The following is a 20,100-nucleotide window of genomic DNA, read 5'->3' as shown; positions in this document are numbered from 1 at the left end:
TCCTCATTCGATACAAAAAAACAATTTTTAAACCAGTAATCTACACAATAAAGAAACATTTTCTGCATTTAATTGTGTGTCTGTGCGATAAAAAAGGTTTTGTCAAACATAAGCTAAAAATCGTATTTGTCTATTCGAGCAATATTTCTCGGTCAGGGGAGCCTGCATCAAAGATTTTTTTTCCTCTAGATTCTCCGCTCTTTTACCTTTAAAATGAGCTATCACAACATTAGTTTGAATAAAATTTACCCAGAAGAGATGATTTTTTCACATACAAAATTCTTGAAAATTCCACCTCGGTGAAACTTGGTGCTATACCAAAATGACGGTAAAACATTTTTTTGACTTTTTTTAATTTTTGTATGTTCTAGTAGACCCTCTAGATGCCGTACAGAGTGAAAACTCTGCAAAAGCATCTGTAGATTTTTTTTGGTGCAGACCCATAATCCAGCTATCTCATGTAGCTCGAAAATTTTTGAAAAAGTGACGGTGCAAGCTTATATTGACTTATAAAAAAAAACGTTTTGCTGATTATTATTGCTAGTGCGAGGGTGCATCGCGCTAGTGCGGAATCCGGAATCACTAAAAAAAAAATTGAAATCGACACACCCTATTCAGTACGAGCAAAGCGTCCACATTATTGTTGTGCTTATTGAGATGTGAAGGTCCTTAACTTTAGGATCAATAAATCTGCATTCAGCCGGATTCAGCTCAATTCATAGTGAGAGCTCTTCTTCTTCTTTATGATATGAAACTCAACACACGATCTTTCACAGCAAAGGCCTAATATTTGGGAACGAATTCACAAAGAATCACTAAAATTCTCAAAGATTCACTAAATTTTCGGTCATTTTAGGGAATCTTTTGAGAATTATTTCTAAAATATTAAGCCTTGTTCAGAAGCAGATAAGCTGACCAAAGAAGGCTCGGCGAGTCAGGCAAACGGGCCAGAACCGTACCTTCCGATTTCCCAGTCAGAGTGTAAAAGAGCACTGGAAGACTGGGTTAAGCGTAAACACGCAGAACGCTGGGAAGCGTACAATGGAGGCGTTCACATGAAATGCTTCTTCCCTAAGCCTAACAAAAAATGCGCCAAAGATTTGCTCAAAATGGACCGAAATCGCATTAGAAGAGTAGTAGGAGCGATTACGGGACATTAAGAAACGGGTGCACACTTGATATGTGACGGCTCAAATTTCTTCAACTAAGACGCAGGATGCTCAGAGACTACGAGGTGGTTCCTTCGGAAATTGCTGCAATATGACCTGACATCTTAGACAGGTTCCTATCGGCAACAGGAAGGCTACCATGATTTACATGATGACCGGGAATGGAAACAAAGGATCAACAGATCTGTGTTTCGAGATCTTAAATGATCGTCCCAAACTGATAAATCTAAAAACCTTGTTCACAGCACTACCTACCACAAACGATTACATAACCTACGTGTTTCTCATACAAATTCGTCTTTTGTTATCTTCCTATTTCCTATGGAAGAAACTAATGAACACAACTTAGAACTCCTAACTTAGAAACTGCGCAGTCGGAACCAGTCTTTTGCCGTGGTTTGAATCCTACCTGGTGAACCGGTCGCAATTCGTCGTCATAGGTGACACCAAATCTACGAACATTTCTCCTACTTCCGGAATTCCTCAAGGATCAATACTTGGTCCATTGCTGTTCCTCATCTTCATCAACAGCGTGCCCACGGTATTTAAATCAGCGAACTCATCTCTCTTCGCCGACGACCTGAAGCTGTACCGGAAAATCGAAAGTGTAGACGACTGCGCTCTGCTTCAGGAGGACATCAATTCACTGAAAGACTGGTGTATCGCGCATAATTTGTACCTAAATGTCGGCAAGTGCTTCAGCTTAATTACCTCGAATAAGAGAAACAAAACTAGTTTTGTCTATAATATCGATGGCTTGGATTTAGCACCATTAACTGAGAAATCAGACTTGGGTGTACTTTTCGACGACAAACGCAGCTTTAAGCAACATATCGATGATATCGTCAGGAAGGCCTACAGAATGCTGGGCTTCATCTTCAGATCGACAAAGTGCTTCAGATCACCAAAGAGTCTCATCATATTGTACAACGCATACGTGCGAAGCAAACTGGAATACTGTAGTTCAATCTGGAATCCCATTTATAACGTGTACAGTGACATTATTGAAAGAGTCCAGCGTAAGTTCACTCGTATGCTCTACTACAAATTCCATTGGCAAAAACCGGACTATCACACACGATTGAAGCAACTGAACTTACAATCGCTAGAGACACGTCGGCTGCAATTCGACGAACTGTTACTCCACAAACTGATTCACGGCAAAATTGACTCGATCCTGAATTCTGAAATCAGCTTTAATCACCCATCCGTCACTCGGAATCAGCCCACGTTCTACCTGGCGTTCAACAAAAAATTAAACATCGAACGTAATTCCCCTGTGTACAGACTTCAAAACAGCCACAATGAATACTACTCTTCGATTAATGTGTTTGAGCCGAATTTTTATTGCTTTTCTCTTTGATTTCCTTTTCACTTTGCTCTTTGATCTCCTGCGCTGAGATCACAGATTTATTTAATTATTTAATTTAATGATTTGATTGTATTGAATGATTAACGATTGATATGTAACTAGGATAGTGGCCTGTGTATTGATCGAAATAAACAAACAAACAAACAAACAAAGGATTTCAACTGAATGCAAATTCGGCGCCCATTTCCAAAGATCTTCAAATCAACCACACTTGCCTGTAGCTTTACTATGTCGTGCTTTCCAAGGCTGTATACTTTGGGGAGGTCACGCAGATCGCCATTTTATTAGATACGCGGGAACACACTTTTTCCATACAAACAAATTCACCAAAATTGAATTTGCATGGTGTGGTGAATTTTTTGTATGAAACGTGGTGTGTAACCCACGTATCTGCATCTGCGTGACCTCCCCAAAGTATACAGCCTTGGTGCTTTCGCTGCTTTTAAGGAAAAAAAACTTTTTCTGTGACCAAAATACAAAAAACGGAAAAGTGGAAAGGGTCGGTTGAACAGATAAGTAGATAGTAGAACCTTTTACTACCGATCTGAGAGAAACGTCTTTCGACATTTTGCACTGATATGCAGTTCTAAAATACCATTCCTCATCTACCAATCACCACATCACTACTCAGTTTTACAATGCTCTAAGAACACTACATCATTTTGCACACGAACAACTCTAGCGAATCATAACTGAAATAAAATTTTAATTCGCCACTAATCTAGCTAAGTGGTCAAACTGTAGACTGTACAGTAAGCAGTTATGTAAAATAGGAAGAAAAAAGAGAAAGTAACAGGAATTTGACGACAATACACAGTCGATCTCGGAGTATATTTTTTAGAGGAAAGATGGAAAAATGCGGGCTGCGATTTATTGTCGAGTTGTTGCCTCCCCTTTACTCAAAGTAAAAGCGCACATAACTCCATCCGTGAGCCCATTAAAAATAAAAATAATAAAAATTTTATTCATAGTCGGTGTAGTGCAAGCGATGCAATGCAGCGGGATAAAATGTTGTTTTTTTTTCTTCTCATTCTTCAAAACATGCAACATTTTAAACAAATTTATTCGCGCTGTGCACACAGCGTTCAACGGCAACAACAAAAATGAGAGATAATGTGCATTTTAATGCCTTTAATATAATTTAACTTCGTTGACACTTTAAAGCTTTTTTGTATGATACAATCGTTTGCCTCTTTAAAACGTCGTATCGCTGAGGATAATGTGTGCAAAGCTATCCTGCACTCCATGCTTTTCTACGTCAACATTTTATAAACATAACAAGAATATTATGAGCTCATATATATACATAGCCGTAGCTCTGTTATGTGTGTAGTAGGTTACTGTAAAAATGATATCATATTTTATGCCTTTTTATTTCGTATTTTACATGACTTTCAGTTCGGAGTCGGGTGTGTGTTGCTCGTATCATAAAGAATATAACGAAAAACGCGTCAACACAAACCGAAAAATTAACTGAAAAAGGAATGGTGGCAGACAGCCCACTCCACTCCCCTTTGTTTTATTATTCAAAAATGCTTTTTAAAATCCTTCTTAGCCTCTTAAGCCCGCTTATCCGTTCAATTTTAATTCAGAAATAATTTCAACGATTCTCTCTCTATCTCGCTTACGACATGAATTTTCTGGTTCTTTTCGTACCGGAGCAGCTATTTATCTCAAACAAGGAAATTATCCTGCGCTCGTGATTCTACCAAATTAAGCTTAATTATTGCTTCAAGGGTTACCGTCAGACTCTCTTTCTCCCTATTTCAATCGTCTATCTTTTTTGTTACTCCAAATCCACTCTGAATCCACTTAGAATATACTTCGAATCCACTTCGAATATACTTCGAATTCACTTCGAATATACTTCGAATCCACTCTGAATTTACTTCGAACCAATCCGAATCTACTTCGACTTCACTTTGAATCTACTCCGAATTCACTCTGAATCCACTTCGAATTCATTTCGAATCTACTTCGAATCCACTTTGAATTCACTTCGAATCCACTTTGAATACACTCCGAATCCACTCTAAATCAACTTCGAATCCACTTCGAGTTGACTTCGAATCCATATCGAATCTACTTCGAATCCCCTTTGAATCCACTCCGAATCGACTCTAAATCAACTCCGAATCCACTCCGAATACAATTCGAATCCACTTCGAATTGACTTCGAATCCATATCAAATCTACTTCGAATCCCCTTTGAATCCACTCCAAATCGACTCTAAATCAACTTCGAATCCACTCCTAATACAATTCGAATCCACTTCGAATTGACTTCGAATCCATTCCACATCTACTTCGAATCCCCTTTGAATCCACTCCGAAACTACTTCGAATCAACTCCGAATTCACTCCGAATAAAACGTTCATCCTTCCACTGGGCTGTCTGTGAACAAATGATAACCGAAAGAGAAAATATTCGAAGCCATTTCACCGATTTCACCCAAGGTATAATAAACGTTCATAGTAACAAACCGAACCGAATAAATTGGTGTGTCTCACAGAGTGATTTTATTTTAAGAATTCAGTCAACCAATGCATAGATGGGCCCCATCAAAAATTCAGTATCCGACATCATTTTTACGTATAGATATAATAACTAGGTGGTGTATGTGTGTAGTGTAGACGATTTTTCTTCTTCTTTTTTTTTCGTATACATATTTATGCATGGGCATGATATGGAGAGTGAGAGGTGGTTTGGACTGGTGGAGTGGGATGAGTCGTATATAAAATATCAACGGTTACGCAATCAGCTTTTTATGGGACGATCATTTTTTACCATCAAAATCAAACCCCATATTGCGTATGATAATAAAATGTTTATTATATGGGAAAACTTGGAATCTGATGCTTATAAATAAATGATTACGTTGTACCTTTTTTCCCTGACGTTGTCGGTGTTGTCGGAGGATATTAAATCATTAAATTTTAAGACAAAGCTCTTTTAATATTTGCACAACGAATTAAAATTTTGTGCGTTTTTCGCAGTCGAAATGCGAATTGAATTGCGAAGATGCTCCCGAGAATTGTTATATTTATGCAAAGATGTGTGTGAGTGGGGGAAGTGATGATGGGGGTTTGTTGGTAGCGAGACAGAGAGGGGCCGGATAGATAAGACGAAAGGCTTTTTGCCGAATGGTAAACAAATTTTAGCAATTTAAATGGATAATTCTGTGACAAAATTTATTTTGGCTTTCCATTCATTATGTATAACGACTTAATTCCGAAATTTATTTATTTTTTGTTTTAAATTATATTTTTAGTGACATGAAACGAAATGAACATTTTAACTCAGAGTAGTGTCTCTCCACCTCCCCTCTTCCACATTCGCCCGCTGGTATAATATTTACTCGGGAGTTATATTTTGTTTTCGTATTTGGTTTGTATTTCAATTAACTGCCAGCAAATGGTTAAATGAATTTACAATTTGAATGAAATTTGATATTTAGGTACACCATCCTATGCGGCAGAACTTTATACACTGACTGTGTTGGGAAAGTTCTGCCGCATGGATATACTTAGAGTACAACATAAATATCAAATTTTATTCAAATTTTCCATTCAATGATATCTACATCTACGATCAGCAGATTACTTCATAAAGTAGGATACGTATATGTGCATTGCATATATAACTTTTCGGAATAAGCAGATATTATTGGCCCGATAAAGGAACAGGGTTTAATGGAGAACCGTCGGTTGGAAAACAATTATTTTTGCCTTTGTCAAATGTAGGCTATCGTCTTTTAGATTTCACAATGGTCATAGAACCTTAACATGCACTTAGCTTGATTTCGGATACTAATAAACGACCGATAAATTAATTCAAAACCACCGATAGAAAATAATAAATTATCGATAGACAAATTCACAAGTACCGATAAAAATATTCAAAACTACCGATAACTTTTTACCGATAAAAAGTGATAAAATACCGATAAATTAATAATTTTACGACTATTCATCGGTCAAATTCCATTTTCTATCGGTAGTTTATTAATTTCTATCGGTAGTTCATTATTTTCTATCTGTAGTTCATCACTGGGGCCTTTCTGTTGATTTTTCTTCGATTTCAAATGGAAATTTTTCTACTGAGGACCTTTCTGTTAATTTTTTACGATTTCCAATCAAAATTTTCCAACTGAGGCCTTTCTCTTAATTTTTTTCGATTTCCAATCGAAATGTTTCCACTCAGGGCCTTTCTGTTAATTTTTTTCCGATTTCAAATCAGAATTTTCCAATTGAGGCCTTTCTCTTAATTTTTTCGATTTCCAATCAAAATGTTTTCGATTTTCAATCGTAATTTTTCCACTGTAATGCAGGGGCCACTGAAAACCCTGTGTCCAAAGTGAGGTCCGGAGCATGTTAAAGTGTTTTTCGGTAGAGTTTAGTGTCCTGATGAAGAAAAGTTAGGGTGCCAGGCTGAGTTCCTGGGCAATAACTTTTGTCGGCGGCTTAAAGCCGAAAATCCGTGTTTTTTCACGCTTTTCATTGAATATCACGAGAACCCGAAAAGATAAAAAATTAGTTTCTTCGGGAAAAATGTAGAGTTTAAAATTCTGAACAACATTGCCGAATACAAAAAGTTTGTGGAAAATACAGGATGTATCGAAGTCGAAATTTTTAAGGTATTGAAGAAAATGCATGATTTTGGACCATTTTTTTTTTCTTTTAAGTGTTTTACGAACATATATTAAGTGAGATATGTGAATCTCTAAATTCTGAAGACGAATCAAGAAATTGGAATGTACAGGGTGGTCCGAAAAAGTTTATCTTGGTCGAATAATCTTATTTTTCCATAAAATCTTCGATTTCGTGTTTTTCTTTCTCGCTTTTTTTAAAACTTTTTTTTCTTTTTATTTGGTGGATATTTAGTAAATGGTGTCTTTCTGACCTTTTCTCTTATTCTACGTAACCTATACGCTAAGTAATATTGAGGAATCAGTTCCTTGGGCTGAAAAGTTCCCAGTTTAGCTACCAAAAAGGGCTACAATGGCTTGCAATGGACGAAAATCGCTTGTGACAGGGCCTAATATTTGTCAAAAGTTTCACAAATTTTTAGCAAATTTTTGTGAAACATTTGTCAAAATTTGTGAAACTTTGTGAAACTTTTGACAAATATACGCTAGATACGTGTAAATCGATGCGTCAAGATATTTGTTTTATAGATACGACTAAACAGTATGCTTAGGAGCGAATTAAACCAAAAAACGATTACGTACTACGATTTTCAAGAAAATAATATGAAAATAATGGAGCATTGAAAATTGCACAAATTATTTTTAACTGACGTCATATATTATCCTAAACAAAAACTGTTCCGAAATGGCTGACCTATGTTCTCAATCAAAAATGTCAATACATATGAGGTTGATGCTGCAGAGCCCCTTACATCTATTTTTGTGGTACATCTATGACTAACACTAAATAGAAGTAGACTGGCACTACGTAGACGTATACGACGGTCGAACGTCAAATTTTGAAGAAGAAAAAAATCCATTCGAATCAATGTTGGGTACCATAAATTTATGGTCCAACGTATACTAATACGTTATTGCCTTAAAGTGCCGATATAAAATGATGAACTACCGATACAAAATAATGAACTGCCGATAAAAAAATAATTAATGATCGATCGAAAGTATTAAACTACCGATAGAAAATAATGAATTACCGATGGAAAGTATTAAACTACCGATAGAAAATGATAAATGATCGATAAAACGGCCAGTTTATCGGTATTTTAGTACTTTTTATCGGTAAAAAGTTATCGGTAGTTTTGAATATTTTTATCGGTACCTGGGAATTTCGCTATCGGTACTTTATTATTTTTTATCGGTACCGTGTTTATCGGTCATTTACTATTTTTTATCGGTAGTTTTGAATTAATTTATCGGTAGAATATAATATCCCCTTGATTTCTACTTCCAAAAAACACTACGTTTTGCCTCCGTTCAGCTAAACCTCGGGTCGTTTCTATTGTTTAAAGAGTACACAGAGAGAAAACGGAGTGCTAATGGTTAACACGCCTCGGCTTCTAGTAAGAGGTTTCGAAACTCAACCGCTGGCAGATAAGAAACCGATCGTCAGATTTGTAAAGAAAGCCAAGCCGATTGAATCGGTTCATATCAAGTGAAGTGTTGAGTGTAGAGCTTTTACATGTTTTACAGGCAAAATCAATTTTTGGAGTAACGGTGTATTCAAGCCATACTAGTTTCGCTCCTAGTCCTAGTGTACATACCACAGTAAAATGATCTAGCTAAAATCTTAGACGATATCATCCATGAACAGCCGTTTCAGGCAATATTAATTAGCTTGGGGATACGCTACATAGTAAGGTTTGGTCAAAAAGTGTAGCAATCTGAAATTACCTGAACTGACCTTAACCTGAATTTCTGAAACCTGTCAGGTCGACCTGAAACCTGACCTAATTTACCTACTAGCACTTTCAGTTTAAGGTCAATGCAGGTCAGGTCAAAATTTTTAGAATCAGGTTCAGGTCCAAATAGGTTTTAGGTAATTTCAGGTCAGTTTCAGGTAAACCTGACCTGTTCCGAGCCTTACTATACTCCCCTACAATGCATAAAAAACCGTGACGAAAATAAAACAAAAGAATTCTTTTGTTAAAACCGGTTTGTAAGTTTTTTATGAATTGTAGGGCAGAATTGTAGGGCAGTACATAGATTCACAGTTTTCCAAGAAAATTTCATTCTTCAAATGCAAATATTGGAATCCACTGTATTTGTGTGAAAGTAATCGATTTGTCTTGTTTAGAGACCTCACTAACAGTCTTTTCTGTCGTGCATTGTACACGCTCACATTGTAATAAACCAGCCGGGAAAAAAAACGACAAATGACAAGATCAGTCTGGACCATCGACTTCAAATGACTTCCGTACTACGCCTTGATGTATGCAAATACTCTCTGAGGAAAGTTAGCCGCTTGATATCTCGCCTAAATGTAGGCTAGACACAAATTTGTGGTGTGTTGGTTACGTCATACTGTGCATGCATATCGTTGCAGCCACAAAACACGCTGCAACCACACAAAATATGAAACTTGAGTGAACTTTAGGACGTTGACAATGCGACATATTCGCCCTGATCATTTTGGTGAACGTCCCAATGGCAGATTGTATTCTTATTTGGAAATTTTTGGAATTTTTTGGAAGCACAATGACTAGCGACCAGCGACTAGCGTCAGGGAAATGAATCATTTCCGTAGGGTGCTGCAAGTAAAATTGTATCGTTGACACGCCCATCGATTTTACAGTAAAATATACTTCGAAGTTGCTAAATTCACATTCCCTTTCTACTTCCTTCGTGAAGTTCGGCATACGTACACAGCTCATGTGGCAGTTATAAAATGTGTCGTTACAACCACTTACTTATTAACCACTTCTTCTGATCATCAAAAACGAAAGGGGGTTCCAATACGCACCGTGTATTGTTGTTCACAATGACGCACAGACCGTTTCTATTAGCTTTCGCTAATGCTTGGATTGTGTTCGGATCAAATAACAATTGTCCTCTTTATAACAATAAATTTCCAAGCCAGACATCATTGCATTACTTTATACATATACGTCCATCCAATCAAATCAAATTGCGTAAATCGCAAATCGTACACTCAATATAATTACCAAGAACAACCCTCCGTTCAAAAGTTGTAGCCAATAATTTGTTTAACTTTCCGAAAAAGTTTTTGATTTCAACCATACCCTATAACCGCCAAAACAAACTGCAACAAAGTTTTCGCCCCTCTTCCCACCCCCTCTGGAGAAAAACACTTTCGTTTCCTGTTTAAATTTTTATTGATCAAGACCGCTGAATGAAAACCTCAACAAACACACAGCAAAATGAGTTAATTAAACACGAAACGATGCCGATAAATTCGGAATGTATACACTCTCAATGCATCAGAACAATCGCAATATTCCATTAAATCATTTCGGGACTTGTATCTACAACGGCGAGAAAAGACAAAGTGCCAAACTGCCGAACAAAAAGCAGCCACTTTAGCTGATGTAAACGGGAGATAAAACAAAAAGGTCACGTTTTCTTTCTGAATTATTTATTGCAGGTCATGGTTTTAAAGGTTTTGGAGGAAATTGTTCTCCAAGCGAAATTCACAACCGTGCGGATGTACGCTGTGTAGTAATACCACTGGTGTACACACACACAAACATACACACACTAATACATAAATTGTAAAGTCCTTCGGGATATTGGATATCTTCGGTCTTCCATTGTATATACTCCATTTATCTGCCATCCAACCACCCAACGTTTGTTGAATGAGTTACATCTTACTCCATTGTCGCTGCTAGGTGTAATTAAAGTTTTTCTGTCCGAAATTATATTTACCTTTTCACAGAAAGTTTATTATTTATTCGAAGACGAAAAAAAGATGTTATCGGCTTGCCGTTTTCCAATTTTATTGCGGGTGGTGGATATGGGGGTGGTTTCAATGTTTCAAGGCATATTCAAAATTGGACTTGAAAATGCGGCGATGATTTCGGGAGGGTAACGATTGTTGTATTGTTTAACTTATGAATATATATCTGAATAAGAATGAAAAGTTTCTTTTTTTTCATTTTTATTTCCCGTATCTGCGCCTATTTCATTCGTTCGCAACACACACCGTGCAACAACTTAGTTAAAGAAAAGCGTGAGAGCCGGGAAAAATATGTCAGCGGTGTAAAGCCTACACATTGTATAGACTACCTGTGGAAATAGAATTGCTGTGACCTTAACAATTAAGAAAACACCAGAAACTTCGTTAAGGTGCTCGAACCAAGAACGTCACATGTAAGTTTCAAACACAATTGTCTGAATTTGTTAGATCTTTCATACTCTCAGATGGTTGTCTAAACGAAAACATACTGTTCTGCAATAAGCGAAACAAGCCAAGAAACTCAGCTTTCCTTTACTTAGATACCACATATTGTCAACCCACAAAATCCACAAACTCAAAATCCACATTTCTACGTGTCATGCACACTTTTTGCACATACGCATATATTAACTCGTATAACAGGCGAGACGCAACTGACAGTACCGTTACTGTATATGTTCCAATCTAATATTAGATGGGTTGTATTTGTGGGTTGAAGAACGGTTATAATGTCAAAAAATTTCTAAATAATTTTTGTTGAGTGTTTAGGAGTTCACTAAAATTTCGTAAAATTCCCGAATCGGAGTTTATGTTAAACATATCCCAATATAATCATTTCAGCTCAAAGCGACTAAAGAGACCGTAAAATCAACGGAGGGATTCAGGTCGTTTTAGAGAAAATTACAAAACGTTTTAGAAAAATTAGGGAATTTAGAGTCGATTTACGGTGGGTCATAAATTTGTCGAAGCGTAGAATGACGAGTTTTCGGACGTGCCACTCCTCCAAGTTATGCTACTAAACATATCGACAGAGACCTCCAAATTTTCAGGAAGGATAGTTACTTTGAAAATGCATTTAGTGACAAGCTCGAAAGCTCCCGAATCTACGCTTCGACGATTTTCCGGCCAACATGAATCGACTCCATTGAGTTACCATTGAACAAAGAACTTATTTTTTCGTCTCGAGAGAACCATCTGAGAGGGCAAGACCTAAGAATTTCGAACTTTTCATTTTATCTGTACATTTGAGACACACCCTAGTATCTTGGCTTGAAGTCGTAAATATAATTGCTACGTTCCAACGATGGTGTACACTGCCTCCATTGAGCACAGCATATTTTCTGCCGGCTTTTCCCCACTCCTGCATGCCATTAAATTTTCTCGCGTTCTTGATTATAAAAATATTTTTCATTTTTGCTTATGATTCATCAGAGTTGTACATGGCCTGTTTTGATTGCTTATTTTTGTGCTCCTTGTACATTTAGCGAAACTTGAAAGATGAAGTCTGGACCCTGAATCGAACGGAAATTTTAATGACTTTCTCTCCTATAAAACCTAGGAGCTCTAGAGCTGTGCCGGTAACTTAGAATATGCCTGGCTTGGCGTAGCATAAACTGAAAACGAGCCAACATCGAGCGCCTGTTATATCCAGCGACTCACACGTTTCTTTTTTTTTATTGTATGTAGCTTTCGAATGTATATTTTACTGCCTGCCCTATACGAAAGTTGAACATTAAATAGCAATTTTCCCCCTTCGAAAATGATCGATACATCAATTTCATTATAGTCAAATTGTCATTAACCTCAATTAATTTAATCGCTCGTTCAATTCATTCGAACTGTCTGACAGCTGGGAATCGTGTCTGACGTTTACAAGGTCATGAAAATGATTGATTGCATGTGGAATGTATTCGGTTCATTCAACTTTCATTAAACAGGATGCATTAGATGCTCCGAAAGTAACTCATTACATGAGATACCAATTTTGTGATAAAAGCAGATTCCGAAGCGTGTTCTTTGATCAACTTGCTTCGGTAACTGTTTTTCGACACTTTACAACCATAACTCTACACTTGTCCAAAGAACAGTTACCGAAGGTTGGTTCTCAAAAATACACTTCAGAATCTGTTTTTATCACAAAATTGCTGCCTCCTGTAATGAATTACTTTCGCAGCATCCAACGTAACCTACTATTCCTCTTATCTTTTTATTGAAATGAAAATTTTACTTTTGTTTGAATAGAATCGATGGAAGGGAATGAAGATCTATACATCAATAATATTCCATAACCGAAATAAGGAGGGCCAAAAAATCCTTCCGGTATGCTACACGGGTTAATACCAATAAACGATGTTTCGATTTTGCAATTTCACGATTTTATACGTTTCCGATAGACATTTGTCTTATTGAATGTTTCAGCTAGACTTGTTATCACGATGTTTCGTTGTACAATATAGATTTTAATGTGCGGCCCTTTTTTTCCTTTCTTCTTTTTGTTTCGGGTTTCTTTTTTTCTTTTTTTGCTTTTCTTGTGAGTGCTGTAGCTCTTTATTAATGTTTATGAGAAACTGACATACTTTCACATTGTATAACTTTGGGTGACTTTTCCAAGTAGAATATATGAGATTTCGCATTCATTTTTCGGATTTATTTAACGAAGAAAAACGTATCTTTGATTTGTTCACGAGCTCTTCGCTGAATTGTATGATTTATTTATGAAGCGCCAGTTTAAGGGATTTTTTGTCCTTAGAAAAAAAAAAACATTTTTCTGAATAACAACATTTTCTCTCGCTTAGGGACAGATAAACGTCCAGTGTAACCATCCTACCTAAGTAATAAATTACGCTGAAAAGATGTTCAAACAGGAAACCTTTTCAAATCGAGATGTCGCAGAAAATCTCGGAATATCCTTTCAGTGATTTTTTCCGAGAAAGTTTGGCACAAACGAAACGACCGTAAGCAACCGTAAATGCTAATCATGATAATGGCTGCTTTCCAAACAAAAAAATAAATAAAATCAAAACATCGCAATCCCTTTCTGTCTGTTCGTTGCTATGATATGCTATCATGTTGCGGACAATTAGCTCAGAAATAGCTATTTGTTTACCGAGGCGAGAAAATAGGATATTTTGATGTTGGAATTTCTGATTTCTTGTTGTGTTTTGCCATTTTTCTTAACGAAACGAAAACATCGATTCGCCATGCCATAGCACTGCCAGTTCTACGGCCATGCCTATTTTCGAAAACATAAACAAAGTGACAGTTGGAATGAGAAAAGTTCTATGGGAGAGTAGGTGTTGCACTAGAAATGTCATTCGACCAGTCGGCAAGAAAACGCAATGACATTGAAGGGAGAAAATAAGACAAAACACAATTCGGACATGAAAATCTACTTTGCTTTCTAAATTGATATATCCCATCGGAACTAATAGTTATTTGCATAACAAGGTCAGAGTGATTCCTTTTGACGAGTATACAGTGTTACCAGGTCAATTTCACAGCATAAGTTACGGGTGAAAGCAACTAGAGAAAACAGAGAGACTGGATGTATGCACATTAGAATCATTAGAATTGAAAAAAACAGATCACTTAGTGAAGGCAAAATCTGTCAAAATTGAACCAGAAGTGAACTCACGTCTTGAAAAAACAACTTGACAATATCCAAAATTGCATAAATTGGCCCCATGTAGCAACAGTATATAGTAGCGCGAAAGAGACCTAATCCAAATATTTATCTTGTTATGTCAAACTTGACAACGGATCGAAAGAAAAAATTTAATTAGGTCTCCTTCGAGTTGCTATGTAGCTACAGTTACTGCTCGTACGCATAGCGACGCGAAAAAGGCCTAATCCACACACAAGAAAAATTTGGATTAGACCTCTTTCGCGTCGCTATGTGTACGAGCAGTTAGAGTTAGGAATGTATACCAACAGTTGAAATTTCGAAGTGTCAAAATAACAATAAATAAAAAATTTGATAAAATTGTCGATAAAGTAGACCAGACTGTTGCGGGAATAGAAGGTACAATTGAACTGAAATTTGGAAAATTGTAACACAGTCTAGGAAATTCATGGGTCACGATTGTATCATTATTTGCACATATTAGTATCTTTTCGTAGTCTTTTAGTAACTTTAGCAATTCGTGGCCAGGGAGGCGATTCTCATGATGTTCGTAACTTGACATTTCTTACGGCATTTTATGTCAAGTTGCGAATTCTTAGAATTAAGAATCGGGGTCCAGGGAGACGATTCTCGTATTTTCGTAACTTCAAATATTCGTAACTTGACAGTTACGTGTATAAAATCCCATAAGAACTGTCGAGCTCAGTGTGGCCCAGGGTCTCAATTCTCATACATTCAAAACTTTAGGAATTCGTAATTTGACTGTTTTTATGGGATTTTATACAGGTACACAGGTAACACGCAAGTTACGAATTTTTAGAGTTACAAACGCATGAGAATCGAGGCCCAGGTCTGTCAAACTCTGATCCGAATGAATCAATTAGAACTAAATTTTCTCACGTAATTATGGCGGCCTACGAAAGTAAACTGTTAATCTCGCAGTTAATCATCAATCAGATGACGATGGAAAATTCTGTGCCTAATTTAATCATAATATGTCCGCATCGATTTCGATACAAACAATAAGCAAAATTAAAAGCAAAACCATGTCGTTTTTTTAACGAATCATAACGACTTCAAAAACGACAGATTCAATGCATTGACAGATTCCATCGAAAAATTAAAGAAATCCGAGACAGAGAGCGACTTTAAGGTGTTAGGGAATCTCGCGCCGCGTCATTCACAATAACTTACAAAGTGACATCTTCCTTATACAAAATGTGTCAAAATGAGAATTATTGTGAATGACGCGGCGCGAGATTCCTAGCAACCGACTTTAATACTCGCTTTAAAACATGCATTGGTTGCCAAGAGAGGAAAACACACAGTCACAGCCACACACAACATGAAACCCATGACATTCAAAATGACTCTCAATCGCACAGTTACTTCACAGAAACGGACATTTCGACTAAAGTTACTTTTTCATTGCACAGAAATCGTACAGTATGAAGGATTCCTTTCGGTATTCGCCAGATATATTATCACGAGCTGAATTTCAAGTACGTTTAATCAAGTTTTGCTGTTATGTCAATTCCTAAGTTAAATTCGATTGAGTTGGCAGCATTAGCACCACATACAGTACGTGACGTAACGGACCTGGAGGACTATAAAATATATATACCGTCCCGTCGTCCCGTGCATTCCTTCTTATTGTTTAGAACCGTGTCAATGTCACTCAATCTTTCAATATCGCATGTTCCTTGTTCCTGTATTTCCGATGTTTTTGTGTATATGTGTCAGGGCAATAGAGAACCGAATTTAAAAATGTCTAAACATTTTCCGTTTTTTTTCCTCTTCGTCTTCTTCTTTCTAAACCTCAATCAACTTCATTTTTTGTCATTTGTATTTACGTCGGTATAAACGTGGATAGAGAGTAATACCCTTTTTACGAAAAGAACATAATCCTGATGTTGGGTCATTACATTTTCTTTTAAATTACTCTCCATTCAGTTGGAACTCATTTGCTGGTTTTTATGGTAGGAAGAAAAAAATAAATTTTGTTCGCTTTTTACAGATGCAAATTTTATGCGGAAAAAGGTCGATGCGTACCTCAGACTTGATGTATAAGACGATTTCAGTTTAGAGTTTTTTTTATGTTTGGAGGAGCGATTGTGTGCTAATATATCGGATTTCTGTCCTACGCACCGAAAACGTATAAAATTGAATGCTTGTTCAAAATGGTCCGACTTTGTATGTTGTGGGTGTTTAAAGGTCTGATAATCTCAAGTAACAAAACTGATGGTTCGTTTGAACCAAACATAAATTGAAACCGACCCTTGACTTTTGAATGTTTAATAGAAAATGAAAATATGAAATACACGGGTCGGCTGTCAAGGGTATTAAAAAATTTGCAAAGTGTCTCCTCTCAAAACGAAAAGATTATCATATACCCGAAGACCATGAACTAGTGTTGATATCGATAGATAGACAATTCCTTAGATGTTCAGTACAGGAACTATTTCTGCCGAGAGGTCACAGTCCTGAAAGTGTCACAAGTCAAGTAATATTCCACAACTAAGTTGGTAAAAGATCATCGAAAATTTTATATTTTTAAATTCCACATGCAGCTACCTTTAGCGTCACTGACATCCGAAAAACTCAGATAATCCCAGAAGGCATACTTTGGAGCTCCGATTTCTAGGACAGAATCTACGAATCGTACATGACCAATAAGGAATGATGTTACTCTAGCCACACAAAGCGATGTGAAAGAAACCTAACTCTTTGACAGGAAAACAAAAGAAAAATTTAAATTAGGTCTTTTTCGCGTCATGTGTTGCCACAGTTAGGAACAGATGTCTAATTATCTCAGAACGACGAAACTCCAGTGAAGACTAAAGCGCGGTAAGTTATCATGTCCTAGAGCTGGGAAGACGATGGAAAATCAGGAATGGGTGTTACCATCAGTTATCATCATAAAAGAAGGTTTTGACATTGACATATCGACTTAAACGAATAAATGATGTGTCACACGAATTTTGCCGTTAAGAGACATCCACAATATCCCGAGTTATTTTTGTGACCAGTCAGGGTCTATTTTTTGGGAATTAATTCCCAAAATTAATTCTTAAATAATAGGTCCTGGCTGACCAGACCAGCATTCCATTCTAAAAATTTTATGGCGGGTTATTCTGCAAACTCAATCGAAAAATATTAATCTCCTGCGAATGAAAGCTCTGAATAAGATTGGAAAATGTCAGTTCTAGGAACCCTGGAAATCATGGCCTATATATACCAAAATCCAGACAAAGGCTCAAAACCCGCCAGCATTCGACAAATACTAAAGAGCCCTATTTATCGAAATCGGTTTAGAATTACCGTTGGGAGCTTAGGAATTTTCCTGGTCATTTTTTACGAACGCCATTTTGTTTCATGCAAAGAAAAGTTGTTCCACGAAATATTTGTACTTGATCACGTTTTCGCAGAACAAAAGAATTTTCGAAAAATTTGGTTCCGTTCAGCAGATATTTGACTTTTCAGGTTTTTTATACAAACTGCTTCTCCGGCCGGAAAAGCGATTTTCCAATTTCCAATGAAAGATTTGTTCCATTTTTTCTGTCGAACTATTACCCTCGGAGGGCAAAGGCCTAGTCTAGGACACCACCCATTCACTCCTTTCCATATTCCCAACCGTAAGTTTAATACAGTTTATGTTTTCGTTGCGTTTCGGATGACAAAGAAAACGCTAGAAGTTCACCGAAATAGTCCATTTTAATTCAACTACCCATATCTCCGTGTGGATGAATTTTAAACCCAATAAGACAATATTTGCCCCGAAAGTACATGCAATTACCTTTCAAATACCACCCCACACGACCTCTTACGTTTCATGTATCTTGAAAAATTTCCATAAGAAAAGTGCAACTTTGCGGTTTTAGATCCACCTCCCCCTGTCGTCACACAACCTTAGACGATTTTTTTTTAAAGTGACTGGTTTCTAGGGACGAATACCTAGCTAGGCACAAATAAAAAATCCACACTGGAAAATTACGTCCGCCTTCGGTCGGCTGTTTTTCAAAAAAATCCCTCTCCATATTCACTTCCTACTATCACATTAAATTGGGTACAGAACATCGCTCCAAAATTATTAAACTTTCGACTTCAAAGATTTCTAAAAAGAAAAACGAAAATCCGTGAAACGAATAACAGGACGTCTCGGTTGTAAAGAGAAAAAGATCAAGAAGCAAAATCCCAACAAATTTTTTATAAATCCGAAAACTGTAGACAAAAATCTCTACAGACTGAGTTCGCCCCCACTCGCCTAATGTGTTATTTTGGTCGTAAAATTTACAGATGTACGTACACACATTCAACATACCGTTTTATATGAACCGGCTTATCGGGCATATATATCAAATTTCCATTTGTTTTGTGCTGTACATGTGCTGATATATAAAACCGTAATTTACTTCATTCCGTATCGCAACGACTATTATTTCTAGGATGTATCTTATGCTCCTCCGGTAAACAGTGCACACCTTTTCAGCACTAAATCAAATTGAATTTATCACTGGGAATGAAAATAATTTTTTCTTATTTTTTTCTCGTTCTACTCAATCCAATCAATTTCCGGGTGTATTATTCCGGTATACTCTTCACTCGCAAACATCCACTAACTCTGCCACAGTTTGTATGTCGAAACAAAAAAAAAATTATTTCCACCTTTCTGCAACAAAGCAACATACACACGTAGTATACAATGGCTTTAAAATCCGCCAACCGAAAATCAATTCAAAATATTTTTAGTTTTTTTTTTGTATTTTTAGCGGAATAATGATTTATGTTTCACTGATGGCTGGCTGTATCACTCGCATTAATACGCGACAACAATAACAGCCAAAAAAAAATCCATATTCCAATAATACGAACCGTTTGACGCTATAAACTGGCCACCAAACAATTTTTTTAACACAGGACAGGAAGTGGATTTGACGGACTTATATATCTCGTACCGTTTTCCAAAATTCCAAAAAATTATTTTCGACTAAAGAGGCAGAACCGACCGGGTTTTTTAGACTGTTGATTGATGCAACTCAACTGTTCAACTGACGGCTTCAAATTTTTCGAATTGTTTTGTGTTGTGTGACTTCAAATGTTTCAGGGGTAAAACCGTCTGCTGTTACAGCAGTTTTGCGGGGTAAAAATATACTAGCTATTGCGCATCACCAACATAGTTTGTAGGGGTAGGGTGTAGGAGGGTGGTGTTTTATACATACAATTTAGACAAACAAACTCGACATTTAAAAGCCCATTGAAATGAAGCATGAAATGGAGACACCTCGTTTTGCGTTCAGCAAATTGTATTGTTTTGTTGCATGAAATGGAGACACCTCGTTTTGCGTTCAGCAAATTGTATTGTTTTGTTGCATGAAATGGAGAAACCTCGTTTTGCGTTCAGCAAATTGTATTGTTTTGTTGCATGAAATGGAGAAACCTCGTTTTGCGTTCAGCAAATTGTATTGTTTTGTTGCAACCCAATGAACGTAACTAACATATGCACGATACACGTTGAATTACAAAATATATAA

At 36.7% G+C, this 20,100-nt stretch overlaps 1 protein-coding gene across 1 annotated transcript in view; it reads right to left on the bottom strand.

Moving 5' to 3' along the window:
* The window catches only part of LOC119077505 (CCN family member 2), a 74,703-nt gene extending 55,100 nt beyond the window's left edge, over positions 1-19,603 (bottom strand). Inside the window, exon 1 of the mRNA XM_037184734.1 lies at positions 18,891-19,603. The gene's annotated coding sequence lies outside the window, so the exon portion shown is untranslated. The remainder of the gene's footprint in view (positions 1-18,890) is intronic.
* Between the last annotated feature and the right edge of the window lie 497 nt (positions 19,604-20,100).

The sequence above is a fragment of the Bradysia coprophila genome, unplaced genomic scaffold (assembly GCF_014529535.1).
Source record: "Bradysia coprophila strain Holo2 unplaced genomic scaffold, BU_Bcop_v1 contig_235, whole genome shotgun sequence".
NCBI lineage: Eukaryota > Metazoa > Arthropoda > Insecta > Diptera > Sciaridae > Bradysia > Bradysia coprophila.
The sequence above is the reverse complement of the archived record's forward strand: the minus strand, read 5'-3'. Positions and strand labels throughout refer to the sequence as shown.